General features: G+C 39.6%; 2 protein-coding genes across 3 annotated transcripts in view; both read left to right on the top strand.

The window, feature by feature from the left end:
- The first annotated feature begins 359 nt into the window (after window positions 1–359).
- The window catches only part of LRRC4B (leucine rich repeat containing 4B), a 143216-nt gene continuing 123003 nt past the window's right edge, over window positions 360–20572 (top strand). The window contains exon 1 of one of the 2 annotated variants that reach the window (XM_034423153.3): window positions 360–746. The gene's annotated coding sequence lies outside the window, so the exon portion shown is untranslated. The remainder of the gene's footprint in view (window positions 747–20572) is intronic. The other variant, XM_034423154.3, reaches the window with a different exon arrangement.
- ASPDH (aspartate dehydrogenase domain containing) overlaps window positions 649–20572 on the top strand; it is a 227887-nt gene continuing 207963 nt past the window's right edge. Inside the window, exon 1 of the mRNA XM_087891966.1 lies at window positions 649–746. The gene's annotated coding sequence lies outside the window, so the exon portion shown is untranslated. The remainder of the gene's footprint in view (window positions 747–20572) is intronic.

Here is a 20572-nt window from a genome sequence, read left to right as displayed (position 1 = left end):
GGGCCCCATAATCTCGGCTGGAGGGAGCCCTTAGATTTTCACCATTGTCTCCAATGAAGAGGCCAGCAAGCTCTCTCTTTTGGGGAATAAAGCCAATCAGGAAGGAGGAAACCGGCTTCTAGATTCTCACCAGCACTTACCAGACTTTTTCCCCTTCCGGCCCACCCAGAAATCCTCCCCAAATGCCATCTCCTCTCTCCGGCTGCGTCTTTGCGCCCATTTCCCCTTCGGGGAGCACTATCTCGCTCTGGATGCCTCTCTTTCCTTCTTGGCTCAGGCGCTCTCGCCCCGCCTGCTTTGCCCTCCTCCCCTCTCCTCCCCCTCCCCGCTTCCTCCCCCCCCGCCCCCCTCCACTATTAGTATTCCACTCCCGTCTCTGCTGCTCGCAGGAGCGCTTTTGCTGCAGCGCTCCCGACGTCGTTGGTTGGTTGCCTGCTTGTGTCGGCTTCTTCCTTGGCAGCCGGGTCGGGTCGGAGCCGCCAGGACCAGTGGGTTCTTCCAGGTCTCCACTTCGCTTGCTTCCCCCCTTCTCCATCGCCCACTCCCGAGGGCTTTGGCGAGGCTCCAGTTGGGTCTGCTCCGGGATTCTATGGAGCTCAAGCATTAAGGGGACCGGGAGAGCCCGCAGCCTCGCCCCTCTCTGCCCCCCAACTGGGCACGCGGAGGAGGGTACAGCGGTCTTCGCCAATCTTATCAGGAAAAGAGGGGGAGCAGGGGATGCTGTCTCCGCGACGCCCCCCACTTTGGTGAGTGTGGGGACGAAGGGGTGAGGTTAGATGGTTGGGGTGGTTTTTTGTTTTTTTTGGGGGGGGAGGGTGGAAAGGGTCATGATCCAGCCCAGCAAAGGGATGAGAAACGGTACATACAGCAGGATGAATGCCTTATCGTGAAAGAATATGGGTGAAGTAGGGAGTTGAAAAGGTTAGACTGGGACAGTGATTTTTTTGGAGTGGGGAATAGGGCAGGCTGGAATTAATAGGAATGGAGAAGTAGGATGATGGATGGAAGTTGCTATGGAAACTGCACCATCTATACCCTGCTCAGTGCTGAAAGATGCTGCTCTTCTACCTCCTCCTTCTCCCCCTCCCCCCATAGTTGGCAACCCAACCCCCTTCTGTCCTTCCTGATGCTGCAGGCAAATATCCCCAATCCACTATTTTCCACTTAATTTTCCCCACCCCAAAAACCTTCCTAGCAAGCATTCAGCCACTATGTCCTCTACAGAGCTCTCCACTGGCTCAGCCCCCTCCCCTTCATTGCTTGCTCCCATAGCAACACACGTTGCTTTCCCATCAAGCTGAGCTTAATACCCAGGTCTGATACCACACCCCCTCAACAGGAGGCGAATTCCTCTTGAGGAGCCCCATATATCCCTATCTAGGCCTGGTTCCAACAAGCATCTCTGGGCTGGCTGCTTCCTGTCTTACTACAAGTCTTCCCTTATTGCCTGTCTGCCAGTGGCCACTGTCTAAATCTCACTCCAGGAGTCAGAACCCTCTCCTGCTTGGATCCCAATGACATTCTGGAAGCTGTGGATGTTTTCAGTGAAATCATCCTGAGATTGTTAGGTCCCATGAAAAAATATACCAAAAAGTAAGTTCAGGGAAGTATCTATCTCGTCGTCCCTATCCCCATTGTGGAACTTGGATATATATATATATATCCCCCAGATATTTAATTCTGATCCCTCCCAATTAGTATGGTTATAAGATGATGAGAGAAGATACAAAGTTGGGAAAGTAGATATGAAGCTATCAGAAATGTCCATTGATTCATCTTCCATGAGCTAAAGTCTCTTAATCCTTTATGAATTTTGGAGTTTCTTTTTTCTCCATTTACCCAGAACCTCCATTTTTTTCTCATGTAAGGATTGATATTGCCAATTTTTACCCTTCTCCAGATCTAACTTAATTCAATGCCTTTAATAACTCACTTCCACTCTTTGGATTTGGCTAATTCAAGGCTTCTGGACTCTACTTGAGCACTTGATTGGCATTTTACCATATCCCAATATTTTGAAAAATAGAGGTCATAAGAGCAGCTATTTTTAAACTAGCCAACCCCCATTTTTCATACACTACCTATTAAAAATTTCCAATTTTCAAATTTTGCTAGCTGCCTTGAATATTTGCCAGAATTTAAAAAAAAAAGCAATGCCAAAACTCCTTTCACTTTATTGGCTGTTTGTCTGTCTAACTCTGAATCCTTGTCTGTTGGTTTTTCTCCCACACTTTCTTCATTTCACCTTTTCCTTGTAATTATTTTCATTTTTCTAGTTATTGTGTATTATAGGTAATTAACATGAAATTTCATAGGGCCTAATTCACAGCTGATGAAGGGCTAAAGCTGTGCCTGGATCCTATCACTTAATACTGCAGATGGGAAAACACATGACTGAATGTTCTTCCATGCAAGCAAGCAGGCTGCATTAACCTGCACATGCTTAACCTGATTACTGAATTAACCCATTTCTGGCTTCACACAATACAGTGTAACATACATTCCATCAAAGAAGCTGGATTTTCCCATGCTAATCCACAAACTAATTAGGTAACTGACTGAGGTTAACATGAATTAAAGATAACATCTAGATAACATCAAATGTATTGTGTAAATTCAACTTCTGAGTAACAGAGAAAGTTAACCACAACTTTTCACCCTAATATGTTCTTTTCTGGATGCAGGGTCTTAAATGGAGAGGCATTTAATTATGCAAGCCTACACCTGCAATTTGAAATGATTGCACATTTACATGCAATGAAGCTTTCTTTGTGTATCAGCAGCCTTCTCCAGTTTGGTATTCTCTGGATATGTTGGGATTGCAACTCCCAGAAATGAGAATCAGCATAGCTAAAGGCTAATCTGACTACACAAAACCGTACTAGCATGGCTGTGAAAACAATGATTTGCAATCCTGGCACCTTTTCAGAGTATCATTTGATACCATTTGAGAGGTTAGGTGATGTGCCATGCTAATGTTTTACAATTAAAAAAAAAATCCCAAAGAGAATTGGGATAACTTAAAAGTTAATCAACTTTATGTTGTTATCACATTAACTTTAGTCTAATTTAGTGTTTCTCAAGTTTGATAACTTGAAGTTGTATAGATATCAAATCCCAAATCCCAAAATTCCCCTCTTCAAGTTGCCAAGGTTGAGAAACATTGGTCTACTTTGTGGAAAGATTTTTGGTGGGATGTTGCTATAATGGATTTGAAGGGAATGGCTACATTGCACTGACAAATTTGTGCCAGAAACTTCTAATATTTATTCAAATTAAGCCATTTTCCAAATTTGCACAACATATTGAACTGTAAAGTACAATGACCAAACATGTTGGATTCAAACAACAATCTAAAACACAAAATCACAACACCAAATGAATCTGACATTATTCAAGTATGTAATGTATGAATGCAGCTTGTGTACATATGTGTCTTCCTTAGTTTGCAAAGATTGAAAGGTATGTTTGGGTTGGGAAGAACTTACATTAATGGTGGGACTTGGAAATAAATATGGATCCAAGGATTTATGGAATTCACAGAAAGATCTTTCTAAACTCTCTGGGAAGGGCCCTGTAGCAAAATATTCATCTGAAGTAGGTTTTCCCAAGCCAGCTGCTCTCTAGATATGAGAACCTCCCACAAGCTCAATCTAATATGGTGGTTGTTGAGAATTCTGGGAGTTAACAGTGCAGAATAGCCACAATAACAGAGTTGGACAGGACCCTGGAGGTCTTCTAGTCCAACCTCCTGTTCAAGCAGGAAACTCTGTACATTTCAGGCAATGCTTGTCCAATCTCTTCTTAAAAACGAGGAAGGCTGATCTGGAGACTTCTTTTCCTTTTAGTCCATTTGTCAATGTTAATAACATAAACTTGTCCATATGAAAGATGAGTGATTGCTCCTCTTGCATCTGTCTTGTGTGGCTGCCATAATCAGCAGCAGAACCCCAAACACAAAAGAAGAGCCTCTTGAGAACAACAGGGTGAATGTGTTCCTTAAACATGGATCGAGGGCTTGCAGTGCTAATTCCTGGCTGAAACTAAGCAGGTCTGGGCTTGGTCACTGCTTGGCTAGGAAATTGGAATGCTTGGGACACTTCTGTGGGATACCACTTAAGAGGAAGAGCAAGAATCCCCTACAGGAAACTAATATAAATGGAAAGGCAAGGTGGAGCATCTTTGAATCAGAATCCTATAAAGTTATGTGGAAGTGAAAGATGGGGATCATACACGCTACTTAAAAGCAATTGTTTTACAGTGGGACAGAGTGAAGTTTTTTACATAGAGTGATGAAAAAGGAGGTAATAGAATTGGACTGCTGATAAAAGAAGGAAGTGGTTATTTAGGAACAGACTACTGATAAATTTAGACTATTCTCCAATATAGGCATCTTCTGCAGGGTTCATTCTGCACAATTGTAGGGTAAGCTACAATTGAGTTGGCTAGCTGGCTTCACTGTATTGCATTGTGGAAACCCAATGACTGTCTGGGCATGATATATGCACGAGCCCCTTCCAGTAAGCCATGGTGTGGTGTGTTTGTTTGGGTGCAGCACGTAATGTGGATCCAGCCATTTTGTCTTGTTAGCTTAGATTTAGCATGCTATTAGAAACTAGTCAGTGAATTGAATAACAGCTCCCAGCATCCATGGACAAACTGGCCAAAGATTAAGGGGACTGTAGTCCAATGCCTTTGGGAAAGAGGCACTGGACTGGGCTGTTCTGGTCCAACCGATAGTTACTTTTGTCTTTCTTGCAGGTTTATTGGTTTTTTTGGGGGGTGGGGTGGGGGGGTTCTGCACGATTATCCAAAGCCAAGCTTTTTTTCTCTCCCAGGGGCTCAACAATCCTGTGAAGGAAAGAGGGATGTATTCCAGCATGTATAGATTATGATAATTTATGAAAATAGAATATTGTGTAGCCATTTGGTATGGAGCATGCTGTGGGTGTGTGCATGTCTCTCTGTGGCACACATTTACAACCGTGAGTGCTGCTGTGGCTCAGGGGGGAACGGAGGGGGGCTGAGGTGGAGGCCTGTTTTGCTGCTTAATGTCAGGGCAGGCCCAGATGGAAGCCTGGTGATGCTTTCGGGATTAATTAGCATTGCAAACAGTCGAATTGTTAACTGTGAAGGCTTTGGCCTGTATACATAAATTTGAGGCATTTTTTAAAAGCATGTTTGCTTGACCTCTTCAAATGATATGTATAAAATATAAAACTCTACATAGCTACAGTTACTAGAAAAAGTGGCCAAGAGCATGTGCTAGAAACAGTTGCCATGGCAATGGGAGCTAGAAGAAAAGGGATGAAAAGAAAAGAGTGAGAACCCAAAGTAGATGTTTCCTTGGTTGCTGCTTCTCCCATTCTCTCCCGAACATTTTGTCCATAAAATACAAGACAGTATATATTAGTCACTCGAGCAGGGTCAAAAATGTCTTTTCTAACATGGGTCACCCAGAGTGTTGGGCTTCAATCCCATTATCCCCTGCATATGATGGGAAATGTAACTCAATGCATCTGCAAGGCACCAGTGGGAGGTGGCTGCACTTTAGGAAAAAGGGAGGAGAGAATTTTGATTATCCTCCTCCTCCATAAATAATCTCTATCTTTTTCATTGTATGGCTGCTTGATCTGGAAGGATATGGAAGAAACTGTTTCATACAGTATTAAGTGCAGGGAAGGAAACTACAATAAATACGTTATAAAGGATGGTGTGACATTTGAATCATCTTATAGGGGATGAAAGCGGCTATCTGCCTTTCTACATGGAATAGTGGATTGCACTCAGTGGATTAAGTCATCACCTACATGGACAGGTTCACACTATAAAGTAAGCTAACATGGGGTTTAAATAGTTTGTGTCTCAGTTTGTTCTGGAAACCATATTCTCATATTTAGCCACAATATGATTCTTTGTTGGGCATTCAAGTTATGTGAATACAATAATTATATTTTGAACTCAGCATAAATTTATAATTTTATGCCCAACTAGAATATTGCCAGTCTAAGATAATGCAGTCTTCAAGCAGCAATCATTTTAGATGTTCAGCTAAGCTCTTACACATAATGTATGTATTATATATTAAGAGGGCATTTATTAGGTGAGTTGATTAAGGAGGATTCTTATGGCCTCAAGTCATCCTTGGCAGCAACTGGAGCAACTGGCAGCAAGTACTGGAAACAAAGGAGGCTGCAGACTGCTGAGTATAGGATTATATACTAACAAAGGATATTCAGACAATTGTCGGCCATCCAGTAATCACCAAAAGTTGTCAATGAGAATTTTTTCTAATTTTAATTTTTTGTAATAAGTACTGATATAGGTAGTCTTCGATTTGCAATCATTTGTTTAGCAATCATTCAAAGTTATAATGACTCTCACACTTACAACGTTCTGGCATTCCCACAGTCATGTGATCAAAATTTGGGTACTCGGCAACTGGCTTGTATTTAGGAGAGTTGCAGCACCCAAAGATTGTGTGTTAATCATTTGTGACCTTCCTCGGCAGCTTCTGACATGCAAAATCAATGGGGGAAGTCAGATTCCACTTACCAACTGTAGTAAATTTACTTATCAAAAAAGGTCATAAAATTGGGTGCGATTCATTTAACAATTGCCTTCCTTAACAATGGAAATTCTGATCCCAATTATCTGTAAGGTCTTGCCTCGCCAATCTTCCCAAGAAAGCAGGACTCTTGAAACTGCAGTTATTCCAAAAGGAGCTTTTATTGGAAGGTTTGGATAACAAGAGATCTAGGCAAGAACTGAAGCTTCTTACTTAAAACCAGCTATTTAACGCAAAGCTAACCAAGCCCCTCCCACACTACATCATTGCAGGGAAACAGAAACAGACTTCATGTAGAGATAAACACAGTAATGCAGGAAACAGAAACAAAAACCAGAAACAGAAACTTCATATACCACTCCATTCCTCCCACCTTTCCTCCTACCAAAATGCCAGCGTCCCTGTAGAAATATCTGGGACCTGACATTATGGTTTTAAATTGAGGACTACCTGTAGAATTCTCTTTTATTAAATAGAATGAGAACTTGATCAAGAAAAATGCAAATTTTATTTTTGCCTGACATTAACTATAGTAGATTGTCAGGTCTGAAAAGTCTCATTTGTTTGTCTAGCTATCTTCCTTAAATATCAAGTCAGACACCAAACGAGGTAACATTTCATTGGGAAACTGTTGTTTCCTGACTAGGTCATTGCAAGTATTGTATCCACTAAAATCACTTTGAAATCAATTAAAATGATAGATTTTTTTCTAGGATCTCAGTTTTATTTTCTCTTATTTTCCTTGGCTTTGGCTGAATAGTTGAAACATTTATTCTCAGTATTACTGACTTATAGCTGACATTACACAAAACTCCAAGAGTGTCAGATAAGGAATTATAAGTGGCAATTTATAAGAAAACTGAGGTGACTACTTCTTTTCTCTGAAAGAGCAAAACTGTGGACCAACTTTCTCTTTTGATCACAGTTCACGCACAATATAAATTGGGTCTGTTATTTGGGAATCAATCAGTTCTCTTGACTTTCCTAAGGGGCTAATTTTGTACCATTTGGGAGGCATTGATTTATGTATGTGCCTATATGTACTTGAAAGAGGCAACCTAAAAAAAAAAGAAAAGAAAAGAAGATAGCATCAGGGCCATTGGAATACATTTATTTCTTACAGAAATATATTGAATTTCCAGGATTCCTCAGAATGCATTAAACCAAAGGTGATTGGTGGACTATCAAGTAATTTTGATGAGGGATCTCCCAAATGGCCAGAAATGAGTTGTCCTTCAGAATGGCTGCAGAATCACATTAGTATCCATTACATTTCAGCAAAATTTGACTTTGGGAGAAAAAATCAAATCATTATCATCGTCATTATTTCATTATCCTGACATTTTCCACTATGTTCCTAGAAAGAAATGGTCTTTTCTGATCACATGCACAGGCCCTAAAATAGTGTTGATTCTTGAATAATTGCTTTTAAGATGCAGCTACAAACATTTTTGCATATGGCTGAATTGTGTTCATGGATACTCAATACAAAATAAATTACCAGTTCTGGGCCACAGTAATCCAGAAAACCAGCAGATGGCAATAATGTGATTCTCCTTGTGGCTAGCTTGCTTTCTGCAGCCCAGACCCAGTGTCCCTTAAATAAATATTTTCAACTGAATTTACACCTGAGTAATTGTTGGTGCAATTTTTGGCACAGGGAGATCATGAAAAGTCTTGGAAATAGTTTTTGCTCCCCCATTTTTTATTAACAAGGAATGAATACTTTTATTAACAAGGCAATTATATAGTGCTCTTCCTGAGTGCTTTCTCTTGTTACTCTGTAATATTCAGAACTCTTGAGTTCTGACAATAATGTTCTCATTTTCCCAGTCTATAGAGTTGAGTTTTGTTTCTTGTGGAAAAAACACCAGCATAATAAATATTGGGAGGGGGGGGCAGGGAAAATTGAGGTAACAAAAATCAAGCAAACCCCAAACAAAGCAGTAAGAATGGGTCACACCCATGGACTCCAGAATACAGGTAGTCCTCAACTTACTACCATAATGGATCCTGCCGAGTACGATGGTAAGTCATGATGGTTATAAAATGGATCACCCACATGACTGATTTTATGACCTTTTTTTGTGATGATCATTAAGTGAACACAATAGTCATTAAAAGTGAATTAATTGTACTTTATGGGTTGGTTTTACTGAAAACCAGAAGTAAATATCAGGTTTTGGCAAAAACATTATAAAACATTATTATTATTAGGAGGAGCAGTGGTTAGAATGCAGTACTGCAGGCTACCTCTGCTGATTGCCGGTTGCCAGCATTTCGGCCGTTCAATTGTCACCGGCTCAGGGTTGACTCAGCCTTCCATCCTTCCAAGGTGGATAAAACGAAGACCCAGATTGTTGGGGGCAATATGTGTCTGGATCACCTGCCTCCTCCCACATCTCTGCCTCTCTGCTGCTAGTGTGCCGCTCAAAGACGAGCCTCCTGCAGCTGCTCGCTGCTTCAGCCCACCAACCTTTGGCTTTCCCATGGCCCGGGCAGTACATCTGGATTGCCTGTCTCACCTCAGAGCCTTTGCCTCTGTGCTGAATACCACAGGTATTCAACTCACCTATGCTGCATGGGTTGCAGCTGCTGCCAGACACTGTTGGCCCGCATGTACTCACCGCCTCCTATTTTGGCCATGCCCACCCCCATTCACTAGGGCTTATTTTTGGGGGAGGGCTTATCTCAGGCACGCACATAAAAACAGACTGGGGCTTATTTTCAGGATAGGTTGTATTTTCGGGAAAACACGGTAAGTACTATTGCTAATACATAACCAAAAAACACGACAAATGGCTGTAAACGCAAGCCAGTTACAGAGTGCCTGAAATGCAGTCATGTGACCAAGGGGGCAGCCATAAACACTTTGCAACTGGGTCATAAGTACCCAGGGAGATCTGTTGTAATTTTGACAATTGCTAAGTAACTGGTTGTAAATTCAGGACCAGCTGTAGTGATTGGCTGGTCTACAGTATCTGTGGATGGATGAGTGAGAGCGAAAGAAAGAAAAAGGGAAGTGGAATTCTAAATAAAATTTCCCCATTCTATAACATTTAATAGTCAGGTGTTATTTATTCTCTAGAGATATTTTGTGGAGAATATAGGAATAGAGAGATGCTGAATTAGCGGGAACTAAAAAGTGAATGGAGACGTTTTCAGCTCAGACTAGCATAGCATTATTTCAAATTTGTTCATATAAATTTGATAATGCCAGATAACTGGCCTAAGGCAAAAAGTTCTTTTTGCATTTGTTATTTTATGGAAAAGGCTCTATAGTATAAGACAATTAAGATCCATCCGTCAGCAGTCTCGAAAGTGGTACAATAGTCTGCATGATAGACTAGCACTCTTGAGATGCAGACTCGGATCACAAAACAACCATAATATTCTACAATGGTTGTGCTCACCAAGCATGCTTAGCCAGATCAAATGAGAATCTAAGAAATGCATTTGCAAAATAAACTAAATTATTGTTAACCTTGTTTAATTCTGAGAGACCTGCTTAGGGTATTGTGCAAACCCGATCTCTGTGATTAATTCAGTGTAGTGTCTGAAATAGGGGTGGGTTCTACTTACCTTTACTACCAGTTCGCAGTGGGGGCGCACGCTCTTCTGCGCATGCGCAGAAGCATTTTGATGACGTTGGCGTCAGTGGGCGGAGCCTCCTGCTGGTTTTACTACTGGTTCTATAGAACCGGTGTGAACCGGGAGCAACCCACCACTGGTCTGAAGCCAGAAAATAGGCTAAATCAGTAACAGGTTAAATGTGTTGTGTGAATGTAACCATGAATCTAGGTCTATTAAGTACAGTTGTTCTGCAAGAACACAGATGTTTTCCTCTCTTTTGCTATATAATTCTTTAAAAAAAGATCTGTGATTAATTCTGGGATTTTTTTTTTTATACAAGCAAAGCAAGTGGCCCTTTTTCATACTTCTGGTAAAAATCAGAATTGTCCACTCTATGCACAACCTGCAACTTTGAATATTATTTCTGCTTCTATGTGCCTCTGTAGCAGTGTGTGAAAATTGTCATTGACTAGGTTAAATCCAGTATATCCTGTTCTTTTGTTTTTCCCACCCTGTCTAGCAGATGCTTCTGAGAAGCCCAAAAACAAGGCATGATTTCTTACCGTTTCTCCATACTCTTTGTTTTTTCAAAGCTGTGGTGCACCTGAAACCCGGGGATCTATTTTGTTAAAATATGTAACAACCTTTGATTGCCATGTTTCAGAGAACTGTGACTCTATTAGAGATTATCTTGAATGGGCTATTACAGGGTTGGTTACCCATGACCAATGGAATACATGTAGACATGAAACATTTCATTTATATTCCTTAGCATCCTCAGAAAGTGCTGCTGAAATCTGTCAACAAAAGTCTGTTTTGGGTGTCAAAGAGTTTTTGATTTTCCTAACTTCAGCGCCTCATCCCAGATCCCTGAAGTGGTCCCCAAATCATATGGTTATAACACCATATTGTTATCCAAGGTCATGGTTTTCTTTTTAAAGCATGGAAATGCAGCTAATTTGTTTCCCAAAGATTTGCTGCTTTCATTCCCAAACTTGATATCAACCTTTTATGCCTGAGAATAGGTAGAAAAAACCCATATTCTTTCCTTTCTGTTACTCCTCTTCCATTGGAACATTGGTCCTGCAGCCAGCTAGGAAAAGTAGGAGTCTTATCACTAGGTTAGTAGGACATCTGTATCCATTATTGTCTGATTTGTTTCGTACTATAGTCAGGCAGGTGTTTCTGAAAAGCCTGCAAATGGTGCATGATTTCTTACCAACTATTTTCTTATGCCGGTGTTACTAGTAAGCAAATCCAGATCTGTAACTTGCAGAATCTAGGTATGAATTTGTGCAGAGAAAGAAAGGATTCCAACTCCAATTAATGAGATGCAATTATTTTGCTCTCACCTAGACCAGGAGCTTGTTAGCAGCCCAGTCTGCAAATGGCTGTCATGGTTCTAGATGATGGATCTCTAGTACCTAGGCAGATCCTTCTGTGTCTCTTTAAATACACGTTATTGGTTATGAATAAATAAGAAAAAGAAATCCCTGAATATATATATGTGTGATTCTTACCTGAGCTCAGGCTCTTTTTTTAAATAAAATATTTGTTTACAAAGGAAGATAAAAGTTTCCTTTACTTTCCTATAGAAACTAATATAAAGTGAGAAAAAGAAAAAACAATCAAATAGAAACAGTGCAAGAAAGAAAAAAACATAAAAGTAAAATAGAAAAAAAATGATACAAAGAAGTACCTTCCAATCTTCTTAACAGCAGTTATAATTATAGACTTATTTCTTAGTCTATGGTTACAACATAACTCTCTTCTTTTTATAATCTATCCTGTCTATTCATCTAAACCATAAATCATAAGTTCATTTTTTTTCTCTTTTATGCAAAAAGTCTGTAAGGGCTTTCCAATCAGCAATAAATTTAGAGACTTTTCTTTGATTAAAGAAGTCAGTTCTATCAGTGAGTAATTTCCACACCCGCTGATGTGTTGCACTGCCAGGTTAAGGATTTGAGAGTATTAATTACAGGCAGCAATTTGGCGAGAGAGAGAGAGGGAGGGAGGGAGGGAGGTGGGCATTGATACAGTTCTGCCCACAAGTCTTAAGTAGTGGGCAGAATGGGTGGCTTGGCAGAAGAGAGGGGGAAAATTGGATCGATAGATGCAATGATAAAATTTTTTTTTCCCTTTTCCTTTGCTAATGCTCTTTGCAGGAAGTGGATTTTTTTTAAAAAAAGGGGGTTGGGGTGTATTGCCATGAAGGAGATGAAAATATTCTGAGAAATTTGAATTACGATCCCCTTGTGACTGAGAAGGAGATCATATACAGTATATTGCAGAAAAACCTTACATGAGCCCATGTATGCACCTAACACAGATACAGAAGGTTCTCTAATACTTTCTATAAGAGAAAGGTTTTTAAAAAACTAGGTGTTCTGTTCTGGAAAAAAAGCAGTGGAAAATTATGTTAGCAAAATCTTGGCTGGAATTTGAAAACAACATCAGACTCTTCACCCAAAATTCTTTACAGTACTCCTCTGCATACAGCTTCAGTGGAGCGCACTGATACAATGTGGGCCGAATAGTTTATTCTGATAAATGGATTTGGGCAAGGAATATAAAGAATGGGAGGGTGGGGAGAAGGTCAGAAAAATGGGGATGATATGTGAAATTTCTCCAGAAGGTTGTGCCCTAAAGCCACTGGAAATCTAACCTCCTGCAGATTTGGCCCACATTTGTTTCCCTTCCTCTCCAGCAAATAGTGCAATGGGTAGCAAGTTAGCTTTTTTTTTTAGACTGGGTAACATGGAAGGGAGCATGGAAGTTTCAATGCTGGCCAAGGGAAAACAGCCTATTTTGAGAAATTTGCTGTTCAGAACACACAAACTCGCAGTAACTCTCACTGCTGTAGAATTTTATAGGTTTTCATAGGTTTTCATAGGTTCAAAGCTTATGCAAATATTTTATTTGCTTTGTTGCTCAAACCTAAAGATAGAATTAGGAAATTAAGAGATAATTTTCCAATATATCACTTCTGTCTCTTAAAATTCCTTAAGAATTTTGCTGCTGGTTTGTCTCTTAAAATTATTTCCTTTTCATCCTTTGCTTGGCCACCTTGAGATTTCAGATGTTGCCACATCTGACTCATGTTTCCCATGTGTCATTCCATGATATGAGTTGTGGGATTTATTCTGGGGTGAAATGGATACATGAAGTTTTGGCCTTGACATGGGAGGTTAGGCTAATATTTTGCAGTCCTATTTTCTTTCTCTAAAAACAACAGTATCTATCATGCCTATATCAATCAGCTTCACTAGTAGAATTGTTGAAAATGTGCCTATATGCAATCTATATCTCTACAGGGGTAAAGAAACTTCCAACCAAGCAAAGCAATCAGCTAAACGAGAACTGAAGTTTAGATTATTAGATAAATAATTAAAAGACAAGACGTAAACAGAAACTTGTGAAAATACCAATCAAAGCTTGCCATGATGTGGATTACATTTTTAAAAATTCTATGTCTGTCTATTCTGTGTTAGCAAATTGTTATAAAATGAAGAGGTCAATAGGCAGTAAAAGACGTAATATAATCCATCTCCCACCCCTCTCTGTGTGTAGAGTACCCCAGAGGCTCCCAATTAGTTATTAGTCATTTTATGGCAAAAGTGGGCAATTTCTATTAGATCATGAGTTACAATTATATCTCCTGACCTGTGACCCTTCCCTCAGTATAAGATTCTTTTGTTTATGGTAACATATGCCAAAGTGATGGGACTGAGCATTTTTTGTCTGGATTTTGGTTTGTTTTAGATATTTGATTGATGGCTAAATTTTTCCAGACTCATTTTTGGTCCATTTTCAGAGTTTGAAGGGAGTTCTAAAAGTGGAAATTAGAGCAGTCACCTCCCAGTGGCTTTCTGGTTTCATTCCCATCCTTGATTGTTATGACCAAAACTGATGTTTTGACAGAGTAGACATCTATTCTGGAAAGCAAATGTGGATAATATGAGAATATTTATCCATCTTCTCTCCCCCCCCCCAATTGTTTCATTCTTTTTTTTTTTTCTGATTTGCTGACTTAGATATTGGGCATCCTATCCAATTAGAGATTGTAGAGTGAATAGGATCAGTGGTGGGCTGTCCCCAGTTCGGACCTGTTCTATAGAACCAGTAGTAAAACCGGAGGGAGGCTCCGCCCACCGGCCCAGACGTTATCGGAATGCTTCTGCGCATGTGCAGAAGAGCGTGCATGTGCGCGCGTGGCCTTGTTGCAAACCAGTAGTAAAGGTAAGTAGATATCTTGCTACATCTGATGGGACCGTTTCATAGTAGCTATCAATCATTAAAAAAAGCCATATCCACTCAAAATCCATTTGTACAATTAGACAATGAGGTCACTTTATATGTTTAGGCAAAGAAGAGCACCAATAAGGGCAAATGAGAAAGAAGCCAAGTAATAGAAATCAATGGACTAGGCAGCAATTCTAAGGAATCAAAAATATTCATGAAAACTCATGACTGTGCGGATCTGGATGGGGAGGAACAGGCTCAAGCTCAACCCTTCCAAGACTGAGTGGCTGTGGCTCCCGGCATCCTGATATAGTCAGTTGACTATTGGGGGTGAGTCTTTGGCCCCCACAGAAAGGGCTCGCAATCTGGGAGTCCTCCTGGATATGCAGCTGTCCTTGGAGGAACATCTGACCACTGTAACCAGGGGGACCTTTTGTCAGGTTCGCCTGATTCGCCAGTTGTGGCCCTTTCTTGATCGGGATTCCCTGTGCACAGTCACTCACGCCCTCGTCACCTCTCACCTTGACTACTGCAACGCTCTCTACATGGGGCTCCTCTTGAAGAGCACCCGGAGGCTCCAACTGGTCCAGAACGCAGCAGCGTGGGTAGTGACGGGAGCAGCATGGCGCTCCCATGTAACACTGCTCCTGTGCAAGCTGCACTGGCTCCCGGTGGTCTTCCGGGTGCGCTTCAAGGTGTTGGTTATCACCTTTAAAGCGCTCCATGGCATAGGGCCTAGTTATCTTCGAGACTGCCTGCTGCTACCGACGACCTCCCATCGAGCTCCCGTGCGCTCCCACAGAGAGGGCCTCCTCAGGGTGCCATCAGCCAAACAATGTAGGCTGGTGACCCCCAGGGGGAGGCCTTCTCTGTGGGGGCACCTACCCTCTGGAATCAGTTGCCCCCAGAGATAAGGAGAATCCAAGACCTCAGTGCCTTCCGCCGTGCCCTTAAAACCCACTTTTTCCAGCAAGTCAGGCTGGCTTAAGAAGAAATTTTTAAATGTTTTAATTGGTTTGTGATTTTTAATTTTTGGGCCAAATTTATATATATTTTAATTGTTTTTTAATATTTGTATTTCATGTTCTTAATTCTGGCTGTACACCGCCCTGAGTCCTCAGGGAGAAGGGCGGTATATAAATTGGAAATAAAATAAAAATAAAATAAAATAAATAAATAAAATTAAAAGGCATTTATGTGCACTAAACAGAGAATGAACTACACCAATCAATTTGTAGATAAATGTGTTTATTTATTTTGACACTACTTGTCCTTCCCCTAATTTGTCCTTGTTGACAAAACCATTTTGCTAGATTCTGAATGGGATTATTTTATGGTATCTAATGAAATTATATCATATATAACATTATGACTTCATAGTGCATTATTAGATCCATATTGTATTTTCCTGGAAAGAAGCTTTTATTTCACAGAGGTTAGGAACTAAAATACAAATAACTGTCCTGTGAGCAGCTGTCTCCCATTGTTGTTTATGCAAAAACAAAAAAAAAATGTTTATGCAAAAACATCACGGAGAGGTGCTTTAGTTGAGATATACTGTAGAATATAAGAAATCCCCTAGTTCTTATTAGTAATAAATAATAATAATAATAATAATAATAATAATAATAATAATAATAATAATAATATAGTAACAATAAGACCCAATCTTATTTTTGGGGAAACACGGGTAGTTATTCTTGCCATTGGGTAGGGTGTATTTATCTGTGTCTTTTGTGTTGTGTTAACTTAGCCAAGTCACTGTTCTGACTGAACCAAGAAAATCAGTTAATTCAATAACATTATTAAATTATTGTATAAACCTAGATAGTATTTGTTCAAACAAGCTCATGATCTGATTCTGGATAAGGCATCTTTCTAGTCTCTTCCTGCAAAATATTCAGCCCTGCCATCTCTTTTCCACCAGGCAATTCATCATTCTACTCCAAAATCATATGATCAAGGGTGGCAGGATCCATGTTTCACCAGCTATATTTGTAGTCTTCCAGATGTTGCAAAGAGGTCACATCTCCCACTTTCCTATTACTTTGTTCCCTATGCATGTTCTCCAAAATCCAAAGGCAGAATTGGGGCTAATGCCATTGTGGACAAGTTCAGGAGGAGAGATGTTACCACTTTCCATTCATTTTCTGCCCATTTTTCACCTCCCCATGTGGCTGCAAGGGATTAAAATTAACACAGCCATAGACACCTCAATAGCTCTCATTTTTCACACCACTAATCTAAGACTTCTTAGATAACCCTCATTTTTCACACAACTAATCTAAGACTTCTTGATCTCAGAAGAGACACAATTTAATTAATCCCATAATCTGTGGTGTTTGTAGAACATGGCTGATTTGGGGAATTAGTTTAACCCTATGCAAGAAGGGGTCAGTTAAGAGCCAAGTCTCCAAAGTTAACTAGGGCATTGTGGAATTCCCCCAATCAATCCCTCCTCTAAACTGAGCAAGTTAAGCATATTGGGGAACAGAGCCCTTGGATGTCCAATTGGTGGGTTACACTTATGACGGAGCTGATATGGCCTTTACTGTTTAGTCATTAAGTTGCTGTTCTCCATTTTAGTAATTAAGGAGTTGGAACGCACCATGATACCAACTTACTAATAACAGAATCAGATTACATCTGGATGGTGCCCCCCCAACACACTCTTCCTCCCTCCCTCCCTCTCTCCTCTCTCTCTCTCTCACACACACACATACAAACATACTCCACAGTGGTGCCAATGAAATCTGTCCCCATTATGTTGCTTAAAGTCAGTACAAACTACAAAAAGCTGTGATTTTTGGAGAACATGAGGGGAAATTGGAGCAAAACAGATGTCATAAATGCTGTGAGCACTTTAGATACCCACACCTTAAAACTCTCTCTCCCCTCATACACATGCTGTAATGTTGCCCAATCATGGAATGTTCTTCCTGAGATACCACACAACTCTTACTTCAGCTCTTAGGTCAACAGAAGTTGTTTTTAATTATTGTGTTGAAGATCTAATGAAAAAATGCATCTTTATTTTCACCTCTGTGAATGTTCCTGTCAAAATTTCAGATCTGTTCTGTGCAAGTATTAGAAAGATAAGAGCCTACATTCATTTGCACTTGGTCATCCTGAAAAAGAAAAACAAGGACTAATGCTATGTTTTGTTTTAATGTGAAAGGGGTCTCATTGTTGCATTCCATTATGGGGATTAAAAGTGGGTCTGCAAGCTGAAGATTTCTAAACTGCTCACCTTTTTTTCTAAAGCTGAACTGCCCAGCTGTTAATCATCCTGCAAATTTATAAGCTACATTTATCATTGTCTAGTTAGGGTAAGATTTGACCTCTATCAGTCATTTGCTCCCTGCATCTATGCTTGATTTGTCTAAATCTGTTGTGAAGTCAACTAGGCCAGTGAGGAGGAACACAACTATAGCTCTCAACTCAACCATATGCCTGCTGTTGTCTTATTTTCTTACCTTTTTTAGCCAGCATTCTGCTTCCAAAATAATATATTTATGCTAGTGTCCAATTCACATATGGATTCCTGGTTTATTGCTTTCAAATTTCTACAGCTGTTTTCCCAGCTCATCAAGGGGGCACCACATAGGTTGTGGAAACTGCATAGGTTTATTTTCCATATATCCTGTATTCCAATGTATCCAAATCTACGGGGTTTGTTCCTTCACTTCCACCTACCACATGCAGTCATCTGAAGAACATTCACTTCTTTTGCTACCAATGCAGAATGTCTTATATTCGCATCATCTGCATTTCCTTTCTAGACTTATGCCAGTTGAGTAGGGTTTTCTTTTATTTCTTGTCCAGTATTATAGTCTTCCATGCAGTAATAATAAGAATGGCTCTGATCCTGGACTTATAATGTATGGTTAATGTTCTGGATTCAAACTTTACTCAAAGCCACATTTGCACCAGAGTAATTTCTTCCATCAAACTGTGGTATCACTTGGATTTAGATTTACATGATGGGTGCTATTCTTTCAAACTTTCTCATGTGTAGTTTTAGTTTATAAATATGTATAATTTGCCCTTCCTTGAGAAACCAGGTCAGCTTCCAACAATTAAAATGTTTCGAAGATTTTTGAAAGAATAGCAATGAAGAAGCACTAACGGGAAACAATAAATAATATGTAGCGGGGGGGGGGGAGACAATATGAATTGATTTATCATGAATAACTCCAGGGAGAAATTAAAAACTTGTTTAAATAGACATGAATGAAGGAGCTGTCTAGCTGCAAGCAAAGAGAAGTGGTGAAAAACTTCATCAAGAAGTTTAATAAAACTGGAGCCATCATTGAAAAGATCCTGATTTATTTGTGTGGGTGTGTGTGGGTGTATGTGTGTATGTGTACATTGTTGCAATTTTGATTCCTGCTTTGTATAAAATTTTAATTCATAGTTATTTAGTTTAGTTTTGCCTTAGCTCATTTTATGATTTATGGTTATTCAGTAAAATAATTAACCCATGGCTTAGCACAATGGGCAAACCCATACTGAACATACTGAAAACCCAGGAAAGGTATTGTCTCAGTGACTACATTTCTACTGTATTTTGTTCTAAGACAGAAATCCTGACTTTAAATAATAAACTGTGTTTCCTTTACTTAATTATGAAAGCACAATTTATGTGTTATCCACCCACAAATGCAGCCTGCCTCTTAGCCATATAATGAAGTAAACAAACAAGCTCGGTTAGTGAATCTGGAAACAGTTTATAATTTTCAAAGAAAGCCTTGATCTTCTAAGGGTGCAATATACTTTAACCCTGGGTTTAAATACTAGGATAAACCATTAGCACTTGATTTGTTTCCCTGGTCAGGCAATGATTTATACAGATGGTGGCATATCAAACCAGGTGCTCTGGTTTAGAGTGACATGTAATTGCAGTCACTTTTAAATGGAGACTGGAAAGGGGGAAAAATACAGCATTTTCCCTTTCTCTCCCCCACCTTCTTAAAATTATCTGTTGATTGTAAAATATAGCTTAAATAAACTCAGGTGCAGATCTATCTGCCAGTCTGAAAATAGTTCCATGCAGAAAAATTTTTCTGACTTTTTTTCAATCACTTCTCAACTAATTTGATGAGAGGACATTTCTTTCTGAAGCTTATTTTGAAAAAGAATATTGGAGTGAAATTGCTCTGGGTAGTGTATTATTGTGTTATTTTGAAGGAATCCAGGTGTGAATATGCAAATAACTTTATTCCTTATATAACCATCTTTCCAGTATCTGTATCTGCAACTTCCTTGGCTTCTGATATAGTATTTCAATTCAATCCCAAAATAAAAAATCTTATGCTAGATTTCCTTCCACAGCCTTTTTCAGATTGGAAATATTGAAAAGTTAAGGAGGATTCAGAGTGGTAGAAAGATATGTAAAGAAAATAACAGCAACCAGAGTGACAGCCTTCCACCAGTTTTTTTAAAGCACTACAAAGAGAATATCTCATCCTACAAATATGAAAGGGAGAGAAAAGCTTATTTCACACTGGAACAAAATGTCTGTAATATTACAAAGCAAATTTCAGCACAGCACTATCTCAAATTGAATACTTTGTGCCTACATATAGAATGTGAACTGGATTGTGCAAAATGGGAAAGGGAAAATATACTGTTTATTCTACTTTCCCTTCTAAAAGTACTTCTATGTAGGATGGGGAACCCTACATAGCCAGAAGCTATCTTTGCAGGAAGGGTACCGGAAACAGCAGTGGATGGAGACCTGATCCAAAGTGTAACATAAAGATAATCGTTAAATAGTGACCATTTGCAGTTACAACAATGATGAAAAAATAACTTTATGATCAATCTTCATATTTATGACCATCACAGATCTATAAAGTAAAGGAAAGCTGAAGGAAGATTTTAAGAACAGTTGCAGTTTACTTAGCAACCACGCAGGTTAACACCTGAATTGATGTGCCAGTTGTGGCCAATAAATGAGGTCTGCCTGTACAAAAAAAAAAGTCATTACCTTGGGACCTAGTGCCTTCTTTAGGATGTGCTGGAGCATAGATGGAAAAATTGTGGAGAGTGAAAAAAGTAAAGCTCTCATTCTTTTTCTAGCATATAAAACTCTCCATTTAACATAAAGGGATGTGCATTCCAACTTGACGATATGTATATATCTACTGGAACCTACTCACACAATGGTATTATAAAATATAA

This window comes from Pantherophis guttatus, chromosome 4, assembly GCF_059756535.1.
Source record: "Pantherophis guttatus breed Tessera chromosome 4, ASM5975653v1, whole genome shotgun sequence".
In the NCBI taxonomy this organism is placed as follows: Eukaryota; Metazoa; Chordata; class Lepidosauria; order Squamata; family Colubridae; genus Pantherophis; species Pantherophis guttatus.
The sequence above is the reverse complement of the archived record's forward strand: the minus strand, read 5'-3'. Positions and strand labels throughout refer to the sequence as shown.